Here is a 7,599-nt window from a genome sequence, read left to right on the forward strand (position 1 = left end):
TGTGTCTGTGTCTGTGTCTGTGTCTGTGTCTGTGTCTGTGTCTGTGTCTGTGTCTGTGTCTGTGTCTGTGTCTGTGTCTGTGTCTGTGTCTGTCTGTCTGTCTCTGTCTCTGTCTCTGTCTCTGTCTCTGTCTTTGTCTCTGTGTCTGTATCTCCCTGGTTTTTCAAGTCAGGATTTCTTTGTGTAGTTCTGGTTGTTCTGGAACTTGCTCAGTAGACCAGGCTGGCCTCAACTCAGAGACCAGCTGCTTCAGCCTCCCACATGCTAGGGTTAAAGAGCATGCCAGCATGCCTGGATTTTTATGAAGGTTTTAGGGACAAAACTCAGGTCCCTGTGCTTGCATGGCAGGCACTTTACTGACGGCTTTCCCCACAGCACCAATGTTTATTATATCTTTCCGAATTTTCTGTGTACTTCCTCTACCAGTAGTGAGAGACACAGAATATTCCAACTATGACTGTGAGTTTATTCTCTTTTTTTTGTGTGTCATGTATTTTAAAGATTTGTTTTAAGGACATACATTTAATTAGTATTTTTTGGTGATATGTCTTTTCCTATTTTAGTTTTATTATATCTGTTTAAAGTGAGGAGTGGTGTGTGTGTGTATGCGCGTGCATGCATGTTCATGTGTGTAGATATAGGCATGTATGTGTCATTGTGCTTGTCTTAATTAGGGTTTCTATTGCTGTGATGAAACACCATGACCACAAGTTAAGGAGGAAAGGGTTTATTAGCAGTCCATCAGCATAGGAACTCAAACAGGCCAGGTACCTGGAGGCATGAATTGATGTAGAGGCCATGGAAGGGTGCCGCTTACTGACTTGCTCCCTGTGGCTTGCTCAGTCTGCTTTCTTATAGATCTTAGGACCACCAACCCAGGGATGGCACCACCCACAATGCACTAATTAAGAAAATGCTCTATAGGTTTGCCTATACCCCCATCTTATGGAGGTATTTTCCCTCTTCTCTCTGATGACTTTAGCTAGTGTCAAGTTGACACAACACTATCCAGCACAGAGCAAGTATGGAGGCCAGAGGACAACTTTTGGGTGTTGGTCTTTGCCTTTCCTGACACAGTCTCTTAACTGCTTACTGAGTTGGGCTCAGCTGACCTTCAAGTGCCTTTCTGTTCTCATGTCTCAGTAGTGGGTGCTGGGACTACACAAGTTGCATTATTGTTTCTGGCTTTTGTCTTGGTTCTGGGGTTCTGAACGCAGGTCACTAGGCTTTCACAGTGTGGTGGTTTGGATGAGCAGTGTCCTCTGCAGAACACTTGGTCTCCAGTCGGTGTTTGGTTATGGGACCGTTAAGGAGTGCCATTTTGCCGGGGCATGGCGGTGCAAGCCTTTAATCCCAGCACTCAGGAGGCAGAGGCAGGCAGATTTCTGAGTTCGAGGCCAGCCTGTTCTACAGAGTGAGTTCCAGGACAGCCAGGGCTATACAGAGCTAAACCCTGTCTTGAAAAACCAAAAAAAAAAAAAAAAAAAGAAAAAAAGAAGTGCCATTTTGCTTGAGGAATTGTGTCACTGAGTTACTGAGAGCCAGCTTTGAAGATGTATAGCCTTGGCTCACTTCTCTTGCTCTCCTTTGTGGATAAAATGTGATCAGCCTGGTAAGATGGCTCAGCTCACTAGTTGCTCTTGGAGTCTACCCAGATTCAATTCCTAGCACCCACGTGATAGCTCACAACCATCTATGACTCCTGTTGTAGGGGATCAGACGCCCTCTTCTGGCCTCCAAGGGCATTAGGCACACATGTGCACAAACATATACACAGGCAAAACCCTCACATATACATTTAAAAAAAGTGATTAATCAGCTTCCTGCTTTGGATACCTGCTGCTCTGCTTTCCCTGCCATTATGGTCTCTCTCTCTCTCTCTCTCTCTGAAACTCTAAGCCAAAGTAAACTTTTCTAAAAGTTGATTTGGGTAACGGTATTTTATCACAGTAACAGAAACGTAACTAATGCACACAGCAAGCATCTGTATCCACTGAGCCAACTCTCCAGCTTCTAAGTGTGTTTCTTGTAGACAATATGTAGTTGGACCCTAAAAACAATCAACACAACAACAACAACACAATAGTAACAACACCCCAAATACATGGCAAAGTGTGTGGAGAGAGCACAAATACATAGTGACAACCTATGTATTTCAATATTTATTGACCATTTATGTGTAACTTAAGAGGACTTTATTTTTAGTGTATGCTTGGATATGTATACACAAGTGCGTGTGTACTTTGGTGCGTATTGGCAGACAAAGAACAACTTTTGGGAGTTGATTTGCACTTCCCACCTTCTTGAGGCAGGATCTCCTGCTGTTTTTGCAGTGTGCTCCAGGCCCTCTGGCCTGTAGGCTTCGGGGTGTCTCTGCTTTCTGCTTCCTGTCTCACCAAACCACTGTCCAACACATTTTAGGGCCTTTTATGTGTGTTTTGGGGATTAAACTCAGGTCATCAGGCTTGCGTGGTGACACTTTCCCCCCTCTGAGCCCTCTCCTCAGACTTCTTGGCTGTTTACATTTAATGCAATTATTGGTATATTTGGATTAAGTCCACTATTTGATCATTTTCTGTTGATCTTGATGTTTCTTTTCTTTTCTGTCTTCCTCAGTCTAGACAAACTTAATATCCTGTTTTCATCAGCTTTTGTCTATGATTCTGTAATTTTGGTAAATGCATTTTTATCGCTTCTTTGGTATAGCATACAGATCTAACATTTGTTTTACATTTAGGCAGAGCTGAGGTCCAAATATAGAGTTGTCGTCCATGTGAGTCAAGTGCTCTGCCACTGAACTACATCTGTAGCTCCACACCTAAAGATTTATAGTCTACCTACAGTTAATATTTTATGAAAGAAGGTAAAGTGTGGCAGCTTTAGAACAATACACATTTCCTGCCTTCTGTAGCAAGATTGCATTTATTATGTCCATATAGGTTCAAAATCCCACCAGACAATACTCAATGATTGTGCTTCCAACAGTTGGCGGTCAAAGGACAATTTCCATCATACTTTGTGGGAGCTGCTTCTCTCCCCGCTCCACTCGGGTTCCAGGAGTTGAACCCAGGTTATCAGGCTTGGCAGTGAGGGACTTTACCTGCTCAACTATCTGGCCGGTCCAACCTTTGCATTTTAGATCTTTGCTATTTCCATAATTTATTACTGTTGCTGTGCTGTTATTGCGACAGGGAATATTTGGAAGGAGAATACATCAGGATAATTAGTGGGGAAAACCATGTGGGATTCGTCCTTAGATCAGTTCAAGCAGCTTTACCGTTTACAAGGTCATGACCTGAATGTAACCTCCCTTAATCTTAGTGTCCTCACTGGAACAGTGGGGATAATGACAGTATTTGCCACCGAGAATTACTGCATTAAGGAAGACAATGCTAATAAAAGATTTTGCACAGTGTTTTGAAACATACTAGGGGCTTTAACACATGGCAGTTACTGATGTGGCGATAGTGATAATTATTGTTATGGTTATGGTATATAATGGGACCACGTCACCACACTTGTGAGTCAAGTACAAAATGCTTGGGAGGCAGTCACCTGGCCATAGTCTCTACCTTAAATACGCAGACACCGTCTCTGTATCCTAGAGTGTGTGTGAGGTCTGAATGGACCATTTTGGGTTTTTAGGACCAACAACTTTGGGAAATGGAGATTCTTGTATATAACACCATTCACATCTCCCTCACTCATGCCAGTGGCAAGAATGATGCAAACTCCTGCGTCTTATAAGACAGTGATTTCCAGGGTGGCATGAACATCACCCAGTACCCTTAGGACACAAATTTTTGCTACCCGCTATTGACTCAAGAAATCAGAAATGTGAATCGGGCCTGAGAATGTGCAGTAAATGGAGTTTCCTGGTAATTCGTGTATGCTTGGAAGTTTGTGAAACATATTCTTAGGAAGAAGTGAAAGGTTAGGGGTACAGGGGTAGGAGGAAGGAAAGGAAGGCAAAGTAGCATGAGGGGAAGAGGGGGTGGGCTGCTGCTGTGGGTTAGAGTACCGTCAATACCCTGTATTTCTTCTTTGTGTGCACTTATGTGTATACATATATCTATGTTGGTATGCCCACAGGTATGTGTGTACAGGGAGGCCAGAAGTCGATCTTCACTGTCTTCAATTGCTCTTCACCTTATTTTGTTGAGACAGGCACTCAGGCACTCTCGCTGAACTCCACTGATTCTGCAAGAGTAGCTGGCCAGGAACACCTGGAAAGGAAGTAGAAGGTGACTTGGTAGTGTTTGTGTTTAGGTGTGTGTGTGTGTCTCTGTGTGTGTGGTGTATGTGCATGTACATGAGTGAGTATGTATGTATGTATGTATGTGCATGCATGGGTGTGTGCTCATGTGTGTAACCTTGGGTGACATTCTGTAGGCCCATGTATCTTTTTCTTTTAATTGAGGCAGACCCTCTTACTGGTCTGGAGCTTGCTGAACAGGCTAGGCTGTCTAGTTAGCAGGTTCCAGGGGTCTTCCTGTCCCTGCATCACCAGCACTGGGATCCCAAATGCCTGACTTGTTTACTTGTTCTGAGGATTGAGCCCAGGTCCCTGTTCTTGCAAGGTAAGCATTTTACCTACTAAGCCATCTTATCAGCCCTTGCTTAGATTTTTTTTAAAGTGAAAATAGCTATGCAGGGTTTTCTGATGGTGAAGATTGGGCAGATCAACTGAAAAATAAAAAGATAATACAGAAAGACATATAGTAAAAGTTACCTGGAGTCCCAGTCCTGGGGAAAATCTTGAGCTTATTGTCATTTTCTTTCTAGACTTCTCTATGTGGATAGCCATGTGCATGCACACTCAGAAAATGTCACAAATATTCCAAAATAGTGACTCTCAATCCTACTTCACTTCTCCTTCTCCTTCTTCTTCTTCTTCTTGTCTTACTATGTAGCTGGCTGTAGTTCCAAGTTGGTCTGGGGCTCTCTATGTAGACAAGGATAGCCTGGAACTCACTATGTAGCCCAGGATGTCCTAGAACTATGTAGATCAGGATAGCCTTAAGCTCACAGAGTTTTGAGTCCTATGTCTCTTGAGTGCTGGTAATAAAGGTGTATGCCACCATAGTCAAGTTCACTTGATAATTTAGTAGAAATATTTTTATGTGTATGAGTGTTTTGCCTTCCTGTGTGTATATGTGTTATGTGTGTGCAGTTACAAAGGGGGTCAGAAGAGGGCATCAGATCTCTTGGTACTGGAGTTACAAATGGTTCTGAGCTGCCATGTAGGTGCTGAGAACTGAATCCAGGCCCTCTACAAGAACAGTAAGTGCTTTTAACCACTGAGCCATCTCTCTAGTTCCTTGACAATTTGTGGTAGTTTGAATAGACTTGGCCCAGGGAGTGGGGCTAATTGGAGGTATGGCCTTGTTGGAGGAAGTGTGTCACTGTGGAAATGGCTTTAAGACCCTCCTCCTAACCATGTGGGAGCCAGTCTTCTACTATCAGCCTTCAGATGAAGATGTAGAACTCTCAGCTCCTCCAGCGCCATGCCTGCCTAGATGCTGCCATGCTCCTGCCTTGATGACAGTGGACTGAACCTCTGAACCTGTAAGCCAGCCCTAATTAAATGTTGTCCTTACAAGAGTTGCCTTAGTCATGGTGTCTGTTGATAGCAGTAAAGCCCTAACCTAAGACAGAAGTTGGTACCAGGGACTAGAGTATTGTTGTGACAGGCCTGACCATGCTTTTGTTGGGAAGAATGTGGATTTTGGGACTTTGGATTTGGAAAACAGTGGAATCCTTTAAGTGGGACTTAATGGGCCATCCAAGTAGGAGTATGGAAGACTTTGTTGCTGAGAGTGAGTTGAACTATTCAGACGTGGCCCACAAGTTTTCAGTGGAGAAGAATTTTAGTATGTGGCATATAGACTCTTTTTGTGTATTTTGGTGAAGAATGTGGGTGCTTATGCCCTTGTCTGAAGTGTCTGCCTGAGGCTAAGGTAAAGAGATTTATATTAATTGTATTGACAGAGGAAGTCTCCGAAACACCCAGAATAGACTTTGATCTCTAGTTAAGTCTCATGAAGAATGTTTTGAACAAGCGTAGTAAGCTGAGAAAGGAAAAAATACAAAAGGGTGCTGGGAAGTGAAATGAAGCTGAATCCTGTGTTCACAGATACTAAAAGGGAGTGGTGACCTTGGGGCAAGATCCCACAGAGCTACATTTAGGTCCAGGCCTTTAGGTCCAGGCCTTTAATCCCAGGATGCAAAGGCAAGCTGATTTCTGAGTTTGAGACCAGCCTAGGACAGAGCAGGTACTAGGTGAAGAAAGGCTTAAATCCAGCCGTGCTGATACACACCTTTAATCCCAGCATTCAGGAGACAAAGCCATGCAGATCTCTGAGTTCAAGGTCAATTTACAGAGCAAGTTCCAGGACAGCCAAGCTTAAGCAATGAAGGAGTTAGAAAACAGAAAGATGGTAAATAGAATAAGGGGGATGGGGGGGACGGGGGGGGGGCATGTTCCAGTCCCAGCAAGCAGCAGAACTAGGCAGAACTCGGCAGCTTTGGCTCTCTATCTGTGTGTGTGTGTGTGTGTATATATATATATGTCTTTGGGCTGGAGCAAGCAGGGCTGGAGAGAGAAGGAAAAAAAAAGAGTCTTAAAAATTTATGTGTGTGAGTGCTTTGTCTGCATGTATGTATGTGTACACCACACATTTGCCTAGTGCCCACAAAGACGGAAGAGGGCACTGGCTCCTCTGGAACTGGACGGAGTTAAGGATGGTTATGGGGCACCATGTAGTTGCTTGGGGCTGAATCCAGGTACTTGTTTTAAGAGCAGCAAGTGCTCTCAAGAGATGAGCCATCTCTCTAGCCCTAATCAGCTTTTCTTTCTTTTCTCTTTTCTTTTCTTTTCTTTTCTTTTCTTTTCTTTTCTTTTCTTTTCTTTTCTTTTCTTTTCTTTTCTTTTCTTTTTCTAGACAGGGTTTCTCTGTGTAGCCCTGGCATCCTGGAACTCACTTTGTAGACCAGGCCGGCCTCGAACTCAGAAATCTGCCTGCCTCTTAGTCACCATTTCTATTAGCACTGCTGTTCTGATTTCCTTCCTTCCCTCCCTGCAGGCTGAGTTTTCCTCCTCTTTTGCTTATTCTAAGTTTCAGTTTCCTGCTTAGTTCTTCTTCCTCATTCTGACCCACCACTTCCCTGGTGATTGGTGTCCAATAGCATGGTTTGTCTCCGTAGTCATAGCAACTTCAGTTAAATGCACTTTCTGGTCCATCACCTGTCTCTGAAACATTTCAGTGGTGCCCTTTGGCTTTCTGGATGAAGTCCTTGCTTTCCTAGGCTTCCCACTAACTTTCTTGTAACCGCCTCTGCTCTCCCCTCCCATCACCTGCTGCCAGTCTTCTCCCTCACCCCTGACTGATAGCCCAGAAATACAGAACTGCTTATGCTTCCAGCTGCTTGCTTCCTTGCCACTGCTTATGATGTGCCAGCTGCCTGGCATGTGCCTGCACCCCTTAGAGAACCTGGGATTACCTGGCTGATGTGCCAGCTGCCTGGCATGTGCCTGCACTCCTTAGAGAACCTGGGATTACCTGGCTGATGTGCCAGCTGCCTGGCATGTGCCTGCAC

This window comes from Mus caroli, chromosome 4, assembly GCF_900094665.2.
Source record: "Mus caroli chromosome 4, CAROLI_EIJ_v1.1, whole genome shotgun sequence".
In the NCBI taxonomy this organism is placed as follows: Eukaryota; Metazoa; Chordata; class Mammalia; order Rodentia; family Muridae; genus Mus; species Mus caroli.